This window comes from Fukomys damarensis, unplaced genomic scaffold (assembly GCF_012274545.1).
Source record: "Fukomys damarensis isolate Sample0158 unplaced genomic scaffold, DMR_v1.0_HiC HiC_scaffold_6, whole genome shotgun sequence".
In the NCBI taxonomy this organism is placed as follows: Eukaryota; Metazoa; Chordata; class Mammalia; order Rodentia; family Bathyergidae; genus Fukomys; species Fukomys damarensis.
The window spans coordinates 38880083-38899179 of NW_022900918.1; the positions used below are offsets into that span (position 1 = coordinate 38880083).

At 48.8% G+C, this 19097-nt stretch overlaps 1 long non-coding RNA gene across 1 annotated transcript in view; it reads right to left on the reverse strand.

The window, feature by feature from the left end:
- Positions 1-889: 889 nt before the first annotated feature.
- Positions 890-19097, reverse strand: part of LOC104848597 — a 20360-nt gene continuing 2152 nt past the window's right edge. Inside the window, exon 3 of the long non-coding RNA XR_776476.2 lies at positions 890-952. This is a non-coding gene — a long non-coding RNA (uncharacterized LOC104848597). The remainder of the gene's footprint in view (positions 953-19097) is intronic.

Sequence of the window (19097 nt, forward strand, 5' to 3'; positions counted from 1 at the left end):
ATCAGAGAGCTCGAACCATGTGGCTGCCAGCATGTGAAGTGTGTGCCTCTGCGCCCTGTCCAGCTGCTCGCTGGTGTCCTGAGTTCTCACTCTGGCGTCCCACTCCATCCGTCCCTCCCCGCAAGGGTATCCAGGCCAACCACCTCTGCCACTGCACAGCCCAGGCGGGGACAGTGGCATCCAGGACGGGAAGCCCTCCCTGCCCCTGCTCTCAAGGACAGCGCTGAAGGGAGCAGACACCACCGCCTGACCGGGAGCTGCACCATTCACGGACTCACCTTGCGGAGCTGGAGAACGGATTTAAGAGATTACTTACTTTCACCTTCTTCGCTTTCACCAATGAACAGGACCCGGGAAAAAAATTGGAGGCTTTGCGAGGGTTACACAGCTGCTGCAGGCACCAGACCCCTCCCTGTGACTCAGATATAAATAGCTACTGGCAGTATCCCCAAATCAGCCCCATCTTCAGCAGATTAAGTGATTGTGTAGATAATAGCACATATTCATTCCAGTACAACATTTTAATGATTTCTGGATGACGGATGAGAGGGCCTAGATTATCGCTCAGAGGTATTTTACATTCCGAAAGCTGCCACCCTTTGCGATGAGAGTCAAGGAGGCCTATGCCCGACCAGAGCCACGAGACGACACACCCCATGGGGTGACTTTTGAAGCATCTCCACGACTGTCGTTTCCTTCAGCCGCACGGCTTATAGGTTGAGTAAAGGAGCATGAAAAAGCATGAAAGGTCACATCTGTCTGTCCCCCAAAATCCAGTCGTCTCGTAATTCATAAATGAAGTAAAAATGAGTGGTATTAGAGTCAGTGTCCTCCAAAAAACCAGAAAAGATAGGAAGTACATGCATACATGTGAACATGAGAGAGACTGCAAAGGGTTGGCATGTGCAGCTGAGAGGCTGGCGAGTCTGAAATCACTTGGGGCAGCCAGGACCTGGGGAAAGAAGAGATTGCGTCTGGTAAGCGTAATGGCCAGCTCAGCTGGGTGGAGAAGTTCCTGCACTGGGAAGTGAATCACGGGGCTCTATGTCCATCAGCTCATTAGTCCACTGCTATCCACACCTGAACACACAGTTAAGAGTGCAGGCGATGGGCCTCGGCGGGCACATCTGTCACTGGCACTGTCCTCTGTGCTCGGCCTCCTGGCCACCATGAAGTCAGCAGCTGTCCTCCCCCAGGCCCTTCCACCTGATGTTCCCGCCTTGGAGCCAGCTGAGCACAGACTGAAGCCTCTGAAACCGTGAGCCACAGTAGCCCTCTCCTCCCTCAAGTGATGGGTGGGCATTTCGTCCAGCACTGGGAAAGCTGACCAAGCAATCTAAGTCCAAATCCTAAAGGAAGGCAACAGGTGGGGAACTCAGGCAGGGTTTCCATGCTGCAGTTCTGAGAAAAAAAAACTCCTCTTTCTCCAGGAATCCTCCGTGTTTCCTCTCGAGGCCTGCAACTGATGGGTTCGGGCCTGGAGGATGGAAGTATCAGCTTTATTGATGACAACTGACAGTGATTGTGAAGCACACCGGGAAAGTCCTTCACAGCAATGCTTCCTGCCTGGCCACATCCGGGTACCATGGCCTGGCCAAACTGATATTTGAAATCACCATCACAGTGGGGCAGAGGACAGGAAGCCTGGGGTGCCACATCCCACTCCAGACCCAACACCAACCCCACCACAGCGCAGCTGTGCTCAAGCCGGAGACAGAGGGCTCAGTCAAGTTCCAAAAGCATCGCTGGCACCAGACACTACTTACAGCCCTGTGCTCTGCACCCTTGAGGGACACGGGAGGGACCAAATGGGGGACCACGTTTTCACCATCCCTCCATATAAGAGGCAGCATTCCTTATTTTAAATTATTTATTACTTTGTGTTCCCAGTTAAACTTAATGTGACAGGCCAACTCTTTTACTAGGCAATAAAAAATATTAATCATACTCCCCGATGAGTAAGCTACAAGGCCAAAAGGTGAGCTGTTTACTGTATCACCCCACTGAAAATGTGTGAGCACAGCCTGCTATTGCTGCTACAAGTAAGAACAGCTGCAGAAAAGAACAAGACAAACTGGTTACTGGCCTCCTTGAAAGCACCTAATTTGAGAATAATGGCAAAACTGTCTGTGTTTGCATAAGGAGCAAAGTGATTGATGGATGGGGGCAGCCAAGTTCCATCCCCAAAAAAGGGCCTCCCGCAGGGAGTGGGTGCTGAAAACGGGGGAGCAGAGGACTGACAGAAATATCACTGTGCAGTCACCTGACTTCAGGGTCCCCTCTTCTCCATGTGCTGAATAAAACAGTAAATTCAAATTAGTCCCTTCACGGAGGACTAAAATGGCATTGAAAGCCCTGCTTTGTCATTTGGTTTTGGTTTTTTTTTTTTTTTTTGAGAAGCCTGTGTGCCCGTACATATGGACACCAGACGGGAGCTGATTCTCCAAACAAAAACAAAATAAACCAAGGAGCCTCACCCTCACATAAAAGCTGGGCTGACTTACCTGCTGGGAGGCTCCCTGGGTCCAGCTGGAAGTAGCTGGTGACAAGTGAGCTGGGGAGGGACCGACAGAGGATGGGATGGGGGAGGGGTGCTGCCAGGGCTGGGCTGTGTCCCTCCCCCCTGGGCTGTGGGGTTTGCAGGAAACGGAAGGAGGGAGGAGAGGGAACCCTGAAGTTCCCATTGACATGGCTGTGTCTGCAGCCTGGAGGGAAAGCGCCCTTTCAGAATCTTAGGCCTTTCTCTGCTGGAATTATTCATACCATGTCCCCACTGTCCAGCAAAGTGGCCAAACACACAGAGGCCTCTGCCACTTGTCCTATGCAGAAATCGGTAAGTGATTGATTGACTCTATGAGAGTTGCATTGGTTGCCCTCAGAAGAAGTCCCAGCTCTTCAGTCTGTTATGAAATTCATTCTCTTGAACAGCAGTTGGAAAAGGGCTTTCCCGACTACACACTGGAGGGATGCAATGGAATACTCTCCCAGCTATTTCTTGCCAACTTCATACAGGGCTTCCTTCTTCGTTTCTTATTTTTCTCATGTTCTAGCCATCCCTTCTCTTGGCTTCAGTTAGGCTTCCTTGTTTCAAAAGCCAGGGCATTTGTATGTGTGTTCTATTTTGTACATATGTGTCCCAATGAGAGCATAATTGTCCTTTGATCACTAATGTTTACGGACATTTCCCAGGTCCCTGAATGCATTGGCACCTTCAGCAGTGCTTGGTCATGAGGGGGGAAAGCTGACAAGTTGCAGAGTCTGCTGGTTGTAAGGAATGGAGGTGCACTCAGGGATTCTCAGACGAGCAGGCCTAGTGCCTCAGAGCACACTATGGCAGAACCTCCATCAGGACAGTGGCTGCCACTCTTTCCCCTCTGCGTGTACACATTACTCCTTCTGTCCAGAAAAGGCCTTTCCTTTGAGATCTGGGTGGAAGCCTCCCTGACCCCACAGGTCTTGCATTCTGCATACCTGCAAAACCAGTGTCCTGTAGACAGTGCCAAGGTCTACTGTCAACAGAAGCAATCGGCAGGCTCCCTTGGACCATGACTGCAGAGGCCTCTGAGTGCCTGGATGGTGAACATGGTGAAATGTATTCCAGGGGATCAATTCTCTAAGAGGCCCTTCTCAAGTAGGTGTTTCAGAAACTTTTTTCTCAAATGAATGACTGATGCTTTTTCACTTTTGAGTCTGAAAAGGGTGTGATCTTGCTGATTTCTAAAATATGCTCCCAAGGCATTTTTTCTTGTGTATGTTCAAAATAACTTGGTTTCTTTTTTAAATAATGTTAATATTTTTAGCAGCCACACCTCCCTGAGCCCCAACTTTGTACATCATTTCTTCTGAGTGAAAATTTAAGTTTTTCAAATTTTTCTTCTCTGCTTTTTGCTCTTGGTTTGTACTGTCAATCTGGTGAACACAGTCAATTGTACCCATGCCACAGTCTGAATGTTGGGCTGTCTTAAAATTTCTTCCAGCAGATTCATTAGTCTATGGCCCTTAGTCTTCTTCTCCTGCAATGTCTCAGCACATAGGCAAGTTGTAGAAAAATATTTTTGCTACAGCCTAACACACATGGCTTCTGATCCAACCACCAATGTTTCTACCCAAAATCACTTGTGCCTCACTTTCACTGTCCACATTCATCTGAGCATTCTGATCTTCTGAACTCTAACCAGAATCATTCAGCAGACTCTGCTTACAGAATTCTCTAGCCTGCATCTCAAAATGTTCCCAACTCCTTCAGCTACCCAATTTCAAAGGATTCTAAAAACACGACCAACCTGGTGTAGTCACAGCAACAGCCCTACTTCTCTGGTATCAACTTTCTGTATCAATTAGTTTTCTCTTCACTGAGACCTGATGATCACAGCTTAAAGGAAGACAGGTAGACTTTTCACAAATGGAAAGGTCTCACTGCTGAGACAAAAATACTTGATAACCCACAAATTAAAGGAGGAAAGGTTTACTTCAACTCATAGTTTGTAAAGGTTTCAGTCCATGGTTAGCTGGTTCCAAGGCAGGGCAGCAAGGTTCAGGGAAATGGCAGAGGAGAAACAGTCCACAGCAAGGCAGGCAGGAAGTAGCATCATAAGCAGCAGCAAGTCTGCCTTATTTTTGTCTCTTTATATTCTATTCAGGCTACAAGCTTATTGTCATTAACTTTTTTGTGTGCTTTTTTGTTTTTTCTTTTTTGGTACTGGGGATTGAACTCATGTCCTTGTGCTTGCAAGGCAGGCAGCAGAACCACTGAGTTAAATCCCCAGCCCCAGGCTATAAGCTTATTGACTGGTGCCACCCGTACTCTGAGTGGGGCTTCCATTATCCTCACCCTTAATTCCTTAATTCCAAAATCACACCCTTAATCCACTTTCAAACACCCTAATCCAGCCACCTTTGAAACTCCTCACCTATAAGTGCATGCGGCTTTGGGGAAAATATATATATATATATTTCCCATAGTGAGTGTATTCATTATGTATTGCAAACATGTGCTAATACAGTGGACACTCATGCTCCTGATACATGAACAACTTGAGTTAATTAGGTTAATGGAAGATTCACCTGCCGCTTATTATCTCTAGTGTGTACCCAAGTGAACACCCAGATCTCAGCTGTACTGACTTAAAACCAATGTGAGTTACAACCAGCCCTTAGGAACCAATCAAGTTTGTAAGTCAATGGTCCACTGTAAATGACTTTTCTTTTGATATTGGGGACTGAACCCAAGGCTTTCATGCTGAGCTACATTCCCAGCCATTTTTATGTTCACTTTTTTGCTATTCTAAGATGGAATCTTGCTAAATTGCCCAGGCTGGGCTAAGTCTGTGTGTGTGTGTGTGTGTGTGTGTGTGTGTGTGTGTGTGTGTGTGTGTATGGTACCAGGGATTGAACCTGGGACCTTGCTCTTGCAAAGCAGACAGTGGAACCACTGAGCTAAATCCCCAGCTCTTTGTAAATAATTTTTTAAAAGGAAGGGCCTTAGTTTGACTTACACTTTAAGGAGATTTATTCCATAATGGTACAGCTCAAGGCAGGAGCACCGTGGCAAGGCATGGTTTGTTCATGGTGACCAGGAAGCAGGACAGGGGAACAGCGCCAGAGAAGAAGGGGTGGGAACGCTATGTAGTAGTTGAGCTCACGGCTTCATGACCCACCCAGACGCACCCAGGAATCTACTGATCTGCTGGGTGCCTCCTAAGCCAATGAAGTTGATATATCCGATTAAAGGTTAGGTGTCATAACCACCCACGCTGTAGGAAAGTGCATGTAATGCTCATGGGCACAAAAGGTGATGGAGGGGAACAAAAATCTTGCCTCACACAACCCAGAACAGTTGCCTTGTATGTGTTCGAGACAGCTGTGGCTTCTCCACAGCCAGAGCCTTAGCTACTACCACAGAACAATTCCCTGGCTTCAGTTAACTTCTGGATTCGATTTGTGCATTTGGATATGGACATGAATGAATAATTTTCTGTCACTGGGAAAATACATTAAGTCTAAAAGAATTACTTGGAATTACTTAGGCTCAAAAAAGAATCTACCAACACATCATGCAAATAAGAATGCATAAATAAGCCCTAATGTTTGCCGCCTCTCTTGCCACCAGGGGTGAAGATTTTATTATGTACTCACTTCTTTGTACTGTACGTGGGATTTCTTCTCGGATAGGGCCATGCTTCCTCGACGATCTTCAGGGCCCTCCCCCACCTGATGTGCCTCTTTTCCTACTGAAAAGAAATGTGAACCACCCCAAAGTCTACCACTTCCTAAAGACACACGGATAATAAAATGCTGTTGGAAGGGGTAGAACAATAACTTTAGATAATTAATATTCTTTGGGACTGGTCACTTCCCAGTAGGTCCTCTCAGGCTAAAAAAAATAATAATAAGTCCACAGGATTAGAACTCAAATGGTAACACGAAAGCTGTTACTGATTCATGCTAAGCAGCCCCATCTCCCCCCAGTTACTGTGAAAATGGACTGTTGGTCCAGAGAACCAGAGAGACTAATTAATTCACAAACTTTGCTGACAATAAAATAGGAGAATTCCACTCCCGTCTCCAGGAAATGTGTCTTTTCCCAGATGGAACTTGTTGTGTAAAGCTGCATAAAAGTTGAAGAAACTTTTAGCTAATTCGACTTAACATTTACAAAGTATAGTTATTAAACAGAGCCTCTCCTATTGGAAATGCCCACAGTGGCCCTGGAAAAAGACCAAGGTCGGTTATTAAGCCCATTTGGTACCAACTTCCAAGTCCGCTGGCCAAATGCAGCTGTAAGCTCCTGCTGTGTGAGGTCAGCTTGGCCCTGCCCACAGCTGCGAACACTGTGAAACCCGAGTCCAGAACCTCCCGGGACCCATTTTCACTCCAGCGCTTCCCACCCCAGGGTTCAGTCCCATCCTCGTGACTGGGGCTCTCTGTGCCCACAGCTAGTGACCCCATCACGCCTGGACAGCAGAGCCGCTGTGAGCGACAGAGGACACATGGAAGCTAGGTGTTGTTCTGTGCTTTGGTTTTTGTTGTCACTCTTAACTATAGAGTGAAAAGTTTTCTCCCAGCTAAAGGAAAGCTGCTGTCGTTGGATCCGGACATCCTCCAGTGTCATGTGTGACAGGGTTGGTCCCAGGCACGGCGCCACTGGGAAATAGGGGAGACATGAAGAGCTGGCGCCAGGGGTGGGACTGTGGGACCCCAGCATCACCCTCCTCCTTGCTCATCTGTGGCCATGAGGTGAGTGCTTTTGCCCCCCATGGATGCCTGCCATTTTGTGCTGCCTCGCTGCAGGCCCAAAGTCAATGAGTGCTGGGACCTCTAAGATGGGGCTCCACAATAAATCTTTTCTCTCTATAAGTTCATTATCTAAGTATCTATCACCATAACAGGGTGCTGTCACTCCTGCAGAGAGCTTCCCAAGAGGGCAGTGCTTTTCACATAGCGGTCGCCCATCTCCTTACGTAAAGGCCCATCCGAGTGGGGAGAGGGCCACAGGGGGTCCCCGGAAACCCTGGAACGTTAGCACTTACGTCTCCTCTTTAAAGAACCCTGAGAATACAGCACTTATCACAAGAAAGAAAGGCACAGTCTGGAACTTCTGGTTTTTACCTTAGGAGTGCTTTTCTCAGAAATGTGAGGCCGTGCAGATTTAAAAAGCAGCATAGTCTCACCAGGGAACTGGTGTTCTGATGGAGGCAGGTTGAGTTGACAGAAGAAAAGTACAAAACCAACTATGTAGGACTTTAAAGATGTGCTGGAAAGGTACACACTATTACATATGAGATACACAGCTAGCTAGAGGAAAGGAGAGAGAGGAGGGAAGGGGTGGGCAGATGGGTGTATGGGTAGACAGACAAAATGTCATGTTTCCTGAACCAAATGAAGAGTAAGGTTAGTTGTGAAGTTCTATGGAGAAATTGATGTCTGGCAGAATTTTTTTTTTTATAATTGTCATTTCATTCCTCCACTTAACAAAAGTGGAATCCCAGACTTTCCAGGAACTAGAGGGCATCTCAGTTATGGAAAGCCAGCCACCACCTAGAAGATACTTTTAATCTGAGGTGGGCCAGCAGACATTCAGATTGATAGTCACACCCGTCCTGCTCGAATTGAGCAGTGACACTCACATTGCAATGCTTACATTTTCCTGTTAAAGATGTCACCATCCACATGAGTGACAGCTACAGAGTCCACTGAGCCCCAGTCTTGGTTCCCGGGTCACAACATCTCCCCCATTTTGCACTCACACACACAGTCGATGCTCCCCAAAGTACAAATCCACGTACATCTGGGCTGAGGCCTGGCTCCAGCTTTGGGCAAATCGTGACTGACGATGTTTTAAAAGAAGCTGGGCCCCTCCTTCCTGGGGCCCTGTCTTCCCCCCTCCACAGACCGTGGCTGGGCTATCCTGGCACACCGGGGGTCCCTCTTTGAAGGAAGAGGCTGCTCTTTGTGTACCACGGCCAACTTCCCGCCTCCTTTTCCAAGTGATCTAGATTGCAGAAGAAGAAGGACCTTGGGGAAGACAGAAAACAAGTGAAAAGAGGATTCAGCGAGACGGGCCCCTCCATTACCAATCAAGGAGTGGCTTACGTCACTGCCACATGGCATGGGAAGGAAGTCAGCGATGCTTTTCCTATAATTAGCAAAATCTGCTTCATGGTGATCCGCTTCCAGATTTTTAGGAGATTCACAGTTTTTTCTTTAATTCTATCTCATCATTCTGCTACATACACAGATGATTAAGTGTGATTGTGACAGGTGTGACACAGAAAGGATGAGATGATGTGACTGAGGAAGGCAAGGGAATCTAACCTAGGGTGCTTGTGAGGTGCTGGGTGGGAATGAAACACTACCCAGCTGGCTGCCATGGGGAGCAGGAGGTGGGCCAAGCATGCTGAGGTGAGAGGGCGGCAGGGAGATGGGTGAGCTGTTCAGACAGTTACAACACCAGGACGATGTAAGGTGCACGTCAGGCTAGAGCTGGAGGCCCCAGCCAGGTCCAGAAGGTTTGGGGGACTCACTCTGTGCAGGCTGAGAAGGAGAGTGTGTTGGTCACCTTCCTGTCATTGGGACTGTGTAAGTGACACCCACAGAACGGAGGTTTATGATTTCAGGAATTCAGTCCATGGTCAGCTGGCTCCAAGGCAGAAACGTCATGGCGGAGGGGCCTGGGGGAGCAAAGTTGCTTAGCTCATGGTGCTGGGAAGCAGAGCAGGGGACAGCGCCAGAGAGAAAGGGGCAGGGGCCCAAGGTCATCAATACCAAGGCCAGGCCTGCACAACCCACTGGGACCACCCCGAGGGGTGCTCCCCCGCCAGGGCCAGTCCTCCAGCGAGTCAAGTCGGCCCACACCCTAACCAGAACAGCGCTGTTTCCAGGCTCCTAAGGTGAGCCGCTTGATGTCCTCCAGGGCTGCTAAAATTCTACCGTTGCTCATTCTTAAAGGTTTTCCATAAGTAAGAGATTATTTTAAAATAAAATGTTGTAAAACATGAGGACGTTTGGAAGGCGAATTACGCAGTTATCCTAGGAAAGGGCATGGAGTTCCTCCATTCGCACCCTCCCAGCCTCCTCTCCCTTCATGTCACGAAGTGTGTGTATCGGCTCACACTCGTGTAAACGCGTCTTCCTTCTCACACACAGGCACCACTACCACTACTATCCTTTGTTAAAGGCTGAGAAAAGTCTTTGAGAAAAGCTGCCCAGCAGTGGGCTTTGTAAATGAAACCCCGGCCCAGAAGGTGCACATCTGCACTCAGAGTTTGATCACTAAAGGGCTAAGACCGTCTCAGGAGCTGTTTTGCTTTCGTGCCTTCTTTCCTCCACAACGCAAAATGACACAATGCAATTACAAGTGTCTCCTCACACCTGCTGTGGGCTCCGCACACCAATGCTCACCATGGGAGCAATTTAAATGTGGGGACGTTAGTGCCAGCCTCCGGGGCTGCCCCCAAGCACCCGGGGTGGCATTCCTCCCTCCCGGCCCTCTTTTTCCTTCGGAGTCGTACCTCCTCAGCTCGCTGCAGGCTTGAGCTTGGGCGGGCAGGCGTCTTGGCAGACAGCGAGAAAGAAACATGCTCAGGAGAAAGAACTCCTTCCAAGTGGAAGTCTGAGCAAAAAACACCCAAGCAAAGCAACTTCCTGAAGCAAATGACTCGAGTTAAAAAAAAAAAAAGTACAGGGATTTTGACAAACTACGGTGTCTTCATTTAAGTTTTAAATAACCACTATAGAAGTCAGGATGCAGATTCCTCAAAAAACTAAAACTAGAAATTCCATTTGGCACAGCTGTGGCCCTTCGAGGTGCCTTCCTGAGTCAGTTATCATATGGCAGTGATCCCTGCACACTCGTTTTATAGCAGCATGATGTTAATAGCTAAATCTTGGAAGCAGTCTATATGTTCATCAACAGACGAAGGGTAAAGGAAACATGGCGTTTATACACAGTGGAGCACTACTCTGCCATAAAGAAGAGTAAACTTGAGTCATTTGTAGGAAAACAGATGCACCTTGAGACCATAATATTAAGTGAAATAAATCAGATATGCAGACTTCAATATTATGTGGTTTTTCTTATATGAGAAGCCCTAAGTATAAATAAAGAGCAAATAAAAAATAGACGACAGGAAGGAGGGAGATAGGTCTTTCTCAAAGGAGGGAGGAGTAGGGAAGGGGATGAAAAAAGCCATTGGGAGGAATTCTGCACCTGGACCGGCCCCACCTGAAGAGGGTCCGCGTTATACACTGCAAACGTGTATGTAAAGAAATACACAAACAGAACCTCGGAGGACTTCACTGCACACATCATCTGGGTATTAAATGCGGTGCCACGGAAAGCCTTCGCCACGTACTCCTTCATTCCTCCTACTTCCGAGAGAGCCGGCATTCCGGACTTTGGCTCGGTAGGGAGTGCTTTGCTTCTCACCTTTTGGCAGAGCAGCGGGCTGCTGCCCACAGCTGTCCCCTGAGCACACCGAGCCCCTGGACTTACTCGGGGCCAGCTGCAGAGCCCTGCGCTGGCGGCCCCTAAGGTCTCCCGGGGTAGGCGACGGGCGGCCTCATCTTTGAATGTCTGCATCTTCCCTCTGCCGTCCCTGACCTTTCCAGCTCCCCTGAGCAAAGGCACTTGGCCGTGGCTACCAGCACTCCAGACTCCACACTGCTATTTTCAGATGCCGTACAGATTAGGCTGCCACCAACAGAAGACCGTTCAGCAGGTGCCTGCCTGCCAGGTGGGCGCTGCCTGTCTGATGGCGACTCGGCCCAGCCACGACAGCACCTGCTGCTACGTCCGCGCTTGCAAACCCCTCTGAGAGACGCCGCGAGCACCCTAGACTCTCACACTCGCTCATCCTCCCGTCTGCGTGCCAGACACATCTCTGGCCCCCTTCTGCTCCCCGCCTCTCGCTGCTCCTTCGTCCCCCGCACTTCTGTTACTCGGGAGAAAGATCTTCATCGGTTAATTAGCACTAGCTGACTGATTCTGTTACCGCTCCGAGGCAGAAAATAAAAGGGATCACGTGCACGAAGAACAAAGCTCTTTGGCTTCCATGGTGGGAAATGTCTTACAGATGCACGTGAACAGCGATGCGCCTGGGTCCCCATGTGACCCCCACCCCCAGTCCATCGCAGAGCAGTGTTTCCCTGGAAGGGGCTGTGGCCCGGTCAGCAGGAGCTGCTGGGAAAGGGATCCGGCCTTCTGATCCACGCCGTGAGGTTCCAAGAGGAAGCGGGACGCCCGTGCTCTTGGGGTCTGGAGATCACTTTGGGGACTTCGTTGGCTGCCCCAGCGAGGGTCTGCGTAAACTTCAGCTCCCCCCGGCCCCAGAAGCAGCTGCTGCTCACATAACCGGGGAGCTGCTGGGGGCAGCGTGATGCTGAGATGCAGCGCCACCTGCATGCTGTCCTCTCAGGACGCGGGGACCCACCACCACTACACGGGTGACCCTAACCTGATGGGGGATGATAGTCCTTGGGGGGTTTGGTTGTTTGCTTGTTTCAGTACCTGGGAATGAGCTCGGGAAACACTGAACTACATCCTCTGTGCTTTCTTATTATTTTATTTTGAGACAGGGTCTTACTAAGTTGCCTAGGCTGGCCTCAAGTTTTCATCCTCCTGCCTCAGCCTCCTGAGTAGCTGCAATGACAGGCATGTGGCACCACCACCCCCAGCAAAAGACTGGCTTTTACCTCAGCCACCCCACCGTGTCTAACACGAAATCCAAATAGCTCATGCGTGGACTATACTGGGATTTAGAGCCCACACCCTCAGAATTAATTATAAGAGAGATAAACTGAACCGTGAGACCTGGCATCTGCTATAGACTGCCCGGCACACTAAGACGCCTCCTCTCATCTCTGCAGTGTCCACTCAAAGCAGATGCCTGGCCACCTGCGTGTGACAGACGGTAGACAAACTCACGGCAGAAAGGAAGACGTTGACCTAGGTCTTCTCACTGTTGTTGTCCTTCTAATTTTTGCTTTTGCTCTCCATGTTTCCATTGTGTGCTTCCGTTCCCCATGGGAGTTGGGGGTGCGGACAGAACACACAGTGATTCTGCAGCCACCCTGGCCCCTTCCCCCTCTTCCCTCCCTCCAACTCTTGGTCCCCTCTTCCATCTGTGACAGCCCCGTCTCCCCACTTCCCACCGTCCACGTGCACAAAGGTCTCCTCCCAACGTCTCCGTGGCCTCGAGTTTGAAAGACGCATCAGAGCTCCGGAGCACTGGCTCCCGAGGGCAGTGGGAACAGACCGCCACCAGCTGGGTGCCTGAAACAAGTGAGAAACGTATTCTGCCCCAGGCCAGAAGTCTGCACAGTGGCCCCTTCAGAGGCAGAAGCGGGGATGTGTCCTCAATCCTACCCCCAGCTTCCGGTGGTTGCCTGAAATCTTTGGGAAGGGAAAGAAGCCAACTTCACCACCAGGGTTCGCAGCCTCCTCGCAGTTACACACACCTGCAGTTCAGCAGGGGCCTCCCTGGACCTGTGCTGGGAAGTGGGGCCCTGTCTCCTGCATCTTCCTCAGGCCTCTGCCAATGGTACAACCTGCTTTCCGGTGCCCAACTATCTGGTAACTAAAGGTGTTTGTAGCCGAGATGGCCCAGAGTCCAGCTCGTCTTCCCTGATTCCTCACCTCTAAAGGGTGTGTCTTAGCTGAGTGTGGTGGCACACACCTGTGATCCCAGCACTCTAGGAGGCTGAAGCAGGAGGATGGCCAGTTCAAGCCCAGCCTGGATGACTCAGTGACCCAAAATAAAACATAAGGAAAGGGCAGGGGCCCCAGCTCAGTGTGAAAGCCCTGGGCTCTTCCATACTGAATGAAAGTGTGGGCTCCTGGCTGCTGGAAAATCAGGACACTTTCCACCAGAACCAGCACCTGCTCTACCTGCCCCTCGCTCACCTCCACTCTTCCTAACTGAGCTTCACACCTGCTTCCCCCACATCCCTCACCATCACCTATGCTGAAGCTGCCTTTCCAGTAACCCTGGTGCCTTCTGCAGGGTGGAACCTCTTTCAGCACCCACCAGCCTGCAGGACTGAGCAGCCACAAGGCCCCCAGGGCTGTAATCATAGGTGCACAGTGTGATGCTCACCACGTGCCCAGAGCCGAGGGAAAGCACCAGCAACAGTGCTCACTTGGTGCCCAGGGTCTGTGACCCTGCTGAAGCCCCTGCAGAAGATGCCAGGAGAGCCCACGGTGCACCTGAGAGCCAGCCCTCCACTGCGGCCTTCGACAGAGCAAGCCTGGCAACCTGGCATTGGTCACTTTTAAGTGGCTTGCTTTGGGGACAGGCTCTGAGCAGCCCGTGTCAGGACCCACAGCATCCGGGATCTTGGTCTGCGAGCAGAATGTCAGAACTGACACGCACTGCATTCAACCGCAAGCTACAACAGTGGCATGCCTTTTTAAAGTGTCGCCAAGTAACACAGGAAGTCCCTGTGTTCGTCCATGCTGCTGCTGTAACAAAATGCCTTCGATGGCCCGAATTACAAAGGACACAAACTTTCACGCCATAGTATTTCCTGTAGTCAACTAAAATCAGCTAGGAAGTGGAAAACCATCACTTCGGAGTTCACCTCCTCAGGGGTCTTCAGTGATGAGGGGAGGAGATGGCAGGAACCCTTACTGTGTGCGTGCACCAGGGTGCTTTCCAAAAATCTGTTGGGAGTAAACCCATGGCAGCCCTTGATGTTCTCTGCGTCCTTCCAGTGCTGTGTACCAACTTGTTTTAAAAGTACACACCTTTCTGGGAATGTTCTTTTTGGGCTTATACTATTGTTAAAGATGATACCAGTCATGGTGACCATAAATGTAGCATTAATGCTCGACTGCTCCATCAGGGTGAGCTGTAGATGTGAGATGTGATTAAAAAAAGAGAATGTTTAAATTGTTTTAAAAATGTGTTACAGCAAAGGATACACTGCCTTGAATCCCCCTCAGAATGCTTTCCCTTACTCTTCCCACCGTCCCACCCACTTCCTGCAGCAGTTCTGGGGCCCTCTTTCCTGAATGTCTAGCTGTGCTGTCCTCGCTGCCTTGATGCCTTGAATCCATCCAACATTCCCCTTCTGCGGTGGTGTTGACTTTGGGGAAGAACCAGAAGTCAAACGATCCCACGAGTAAGGTGGATGAGGACACAGTGTCAGGTTTTCGTTTGACAAAAATTGCTGTGTGCTGTGGATTGACGAGTTGTGATTTTAAAAAATGTAGTGAGCGTTCAAATGTAAAGAAGTATTACAGTACAAGATACATTTCCTTTAATATTTCCCCTCACTGGTGTATTCTACTCTACTAAGTTTTTAATTCAAACATCGACCATATCATCTGACCGCTCTCTGTCATGGAGGAATTGTCCATAATGCTCTCACCCTGCCCTTGACTTTTGCCTGTTGGTTCGTACAGTTCACAGAATGAGGCTCTTCCTGGGCCCACAGGGTCTGCTCCTTCAGAGCTGCGGCTCACTGTGATCTTTCCCTGCGTCCACCCTGCTGTCCCCACTGCAGAGGGTCACTGGCCACCTTGCGGCCTGCTGCTCCGGCTGGAAGCCATCACAGTAATGGGCTGCACTTGAGGCCCTGCCCTGGCTTCCCGGGACCTGCCCAGACTTCTTGAACTCTCAAGCTGCATCTGTGAAACCATGGTCACCAACATCTGAACCCCGCAGCATCGTGTCCAATTTGGAAATCTCTTTCTGCTCCTGCCCTCCTTCTTAAAAATGGATTTTAAAATGCAGAGGGGAACTCCAAGGATGGCGATGCTCTACCTTTCGAGTTGATGTTATGATAAAATGATGTATTTCTAGGTCCTTCCCTCCAAATAAACACAGGCAGGCACACATATATGTGCACAGCTGGGATTAAATTGTATATCCACTCATTTCTTTCTGCCTACAGATTCCTGGTATTGGAATATCCAGTGTGACAGGCAGCCCCCATTTCTCAGGCCCTGATTTCTAGCACCATTCCTTCCGTCCTCTCTCTCTCTCTCTCTCTCTCTCTCTCTCAAATTTCACATGTATTCAAATGCATGTACCCATACATACACTTCCCTTGGAACATCCCCAATAAAACATGCTGGAATAAAGTCACCTTAATAGTAAAAAGTCAAATTGAAGAAAGGCAAAATTAATAGCCTGACTCGTGGCTTTCAAAAAACAGTAGTATTTTTTAGCAAATGTGACTTTTTCAGTGGCCAGAGATAATTCCCAGGTGCTTGTTACCCACCTGAGCATGCAAATTTTAAATACCTTGTTCTATTATATCCATTCTATTACATCAATTCTTTTAGCAATTTCCTGGGTAAAATTAGATTTGTGCTCCTGTTCACTCCCATAAAACAATGAACCAAAGAAGTGAGGTAAACTCGAGTGTCTTTCATGCCAGATTTAACCTTCTGATACACGCATTAAATACAGATGAGCATGTTGTCCCTGAGAAACTTACATTTTGTAGACAGGCCACAGTTTCATTAAACTATAAATCAATATACAATTCATGATAAGAAAACTAGCTAAGTCGAGAGCCTGTGTACATCTTTCTGGGTGAGTCTGCTGCTCCAGCCCAGCCTCCCCTCACTCAAGGAAAGCGCGCTTTCAATTTGAAGAACAGACGATGGGCTTCCGGAAAAGTACGGAAGTAAGCAAAGTGGGCTTTTCCAGACCCGTGAATCTCACTTGTGGAAGGGCTCCTCAAACGAACATAGGAAATCCGGCCTCGCTGCAGTGATGTTAGAAGCTCAAGCTCGTCTCTGAGGGGAACTTGGGTTTACCTCAGCGATTCTTCAAAACCCCAGGAAGAAGCAAGGCCTTAATTTTATCAGGAAATGAATTCCTCCCAGGGGTCAGTGCTGTGGCAAAGTGAAACTCACTTTGTATCTCAGGCCAGATGGGCAGCTCCTTAACCACAGAGCAATTAGATGGCTCTCCATGGGGTCCAGGAAATGTAGGCTCCCTGGGGCCCCGGTATCCAGTGGGGCCTCAGGAAGTAAGAGGAGCATGGGCTGGGACAGGAGCAGAAAGGGCTCTGAAACCACACTGCCCACTAAATTCATAGCCACACAAGGATATAATCAACAGGCTGAAAAATTAAAAAGAAGAAGAAGAGGAGGAGGAAGGAGAAGGAGGAGGAGAAGGAGAAGGAGAAGAAGAAGAGGAGGAGGAAGAGGAAGAGGAAGAGGACGGGACGTCTGATAGGTATCTTTTAAAGTTGCATTATGAACCCAACATCATGCATACTGTCCTTCCATTATTGAATTCTCTGAGCCATAAAAACCACCGCTCTTTCTTATTTCAGCATCCCTGGTAGACAGATCTAAGGCATCATTTTTCCCTTCTTTTCTTTTCTTAGTATCAAGACCCATAAGCCTTGGGCTGGAGGGCAGAAATCAGCTTTGCATGTGAGTTGCTCCATCTAGGATGTTTACACTGTGATTGCTGATAGGTCAGTGAGGCTCTTAGTCCTTGGTTGTCCTCTGTAATGGAAATTACTACGCAAAATTGTCTCTGTGGAATATTCGAGAGATAAGCTAGACTCTGTGTGGTGAGATTCTTCCACAGGGTTCTCTGCAATGCTGAGCAGGCTGAAGACCTGCTTTTCCTACCTTAATGAAAATCGGTGACCCCCCCACACACACCCCATGGAATTGTTAGTTCTTTTCATAGTGATGTGTGGCCCAGAGAATGTCAAATGAATACGAGGTTAATTACCCTTACAATATTTTTTGCCTACTTGGAAATATCATTTGTGACAGCCAAGCTGAGTTGCGAGCTTGCTCTTCTCGGGAGCAGCCCTTGGGAGCAGCTCAGGGTCCTGGGTGTGTTTCGGTGGGTCCTGCAGACCCCTTCCTCTCTGGCTGTGCTCCTCTGCTCCACACCACTGTGAACTAAGTCTCCTTGCTCTACCATGGCTTTCCACTGAGACATTTCTGCCTTGGGGCCAGGGTACTATGGTCTAAATTGCCTGCACCTGGGAGCCAGACTAAACCTCTCCTTTAAATCATGGGCTGCAGGAAGCTGACCCGTGCACCATATTGGCATCATAACCCATTTCCACTGCTGATGGATGCTACACATGTAGGCAATGATATCTGGTTCTGAAAATGTGCCTGTTTTGCAAGCCTAAAGGACCTGAGTTTGATCACCAGTACTGAAGAAAGAAAAGAAAAGAAAATGTGCCTGCTACAGTAGATGGTGCCTGGATCGTCTCCATGGAGACCAGGTTCCAACCCTGGGAAAGTGTCACCAGCGGAGGAAAGACAACAGATGCAATTCTGTGCTCCTGCTGGGACTGGATACCATGGAATCACACACAAGAGCTACTTATCGTAACTCAGGTTGCGGGAAGAGGCAAGTAGAAGTCATAGAGCCAAACCCAGTGAAAATATGTTCAGCTCTGTCAGTATTTGTCGTGAGAGAGATATGACAAAGTTTAAGTGCTGCTGCGAGCGACCTCCGTGTTTAGAAGACCTGTGTCCAGTGTTATCGAAGAAACGAGCATTCCTGGCTGTGGATGACAAAGGCGTGCAACATGCCACGGCGTCGCACGAGAAAATGTGAAGCTCGGGGCCCAATAAGAGAGAAAGATTCCGCTCCTTGATCTCTGGTCCAGCCCTTAGGAATTTCCTTGCTATCATGACCTTCCCTGCTTGGCATTAGAAGAGGCCGCTGTACGAGAGTGAACTAACTTGCAAAGGATTATGAGCAGGAGCTGTGGACGGCCAGGGGCAGGGAAAGGATCTGTTCTGGGCTGAGGAATGCCCAGGCGCGTCTCTCGCTCCAGGGGATTTCAGGATGGATTTAAAAATCCAACTTTCAAACTGCGAACTCTCTGAGAGCCACAGCACTCTTTCTGTTTTGTAAATTTGAGATGATATTTTTATCAGAGCTCCCAGAAAAGTATTTAAGTTTGTATTCCTTTTTTCCCTTCTACAAGGGCTTGAAACCCTTGATAAATGCATATATCTGTTCCACTTTTAAGTTTCAGAGTAGCCTCAAGAATAGTTTTCCCAGAGAACTTTAATGTTCTTATAAGACATTTATGTGCAATTGTGTCTAACAAGTAGAGAAACCGAGAAAATAAAGTTAGACTGAGACCAAAGGCACCAAAACCAATATAAAAGATTAGCTTGTGAACAGTTTGGTGCTTTCAGTATTGTGTGCCAGTTTTTCAATTACTGCACTTGGGACATAGCAGCTGTAACACTGAAAATAAATATAAATCACAGAATGTGAAAAACAAATATTCCTTCCTTTGTTTTTACCTCATTATCTGGGGCAATGTGTGAATCAAATTAACTTTAATTCAAAAAGATAATTGACTTGTTCTGTCTTCTATAGGTTCCTAGCATGGCACTAGGAGTCAGGACCTCTGGTTATTTCCTGGAAGTCAGTGACTAATTGAATTAGAAGAACCTGAGGTTATTTCCAGACGGGTGATAACAATACCCCAAATATAAATCACGTTCCACAATGCGGCTTTCCTGACAAGTGTTGCTGAGCGTCACCCCTCCCCGTCAGAAGAGGGCAGGGGCTACGCGAGCCAGCGCCATCTGGAGGAAAGGGAAGGCACAGCAGTCATGCCCCCCCCCGCCCCCGCCG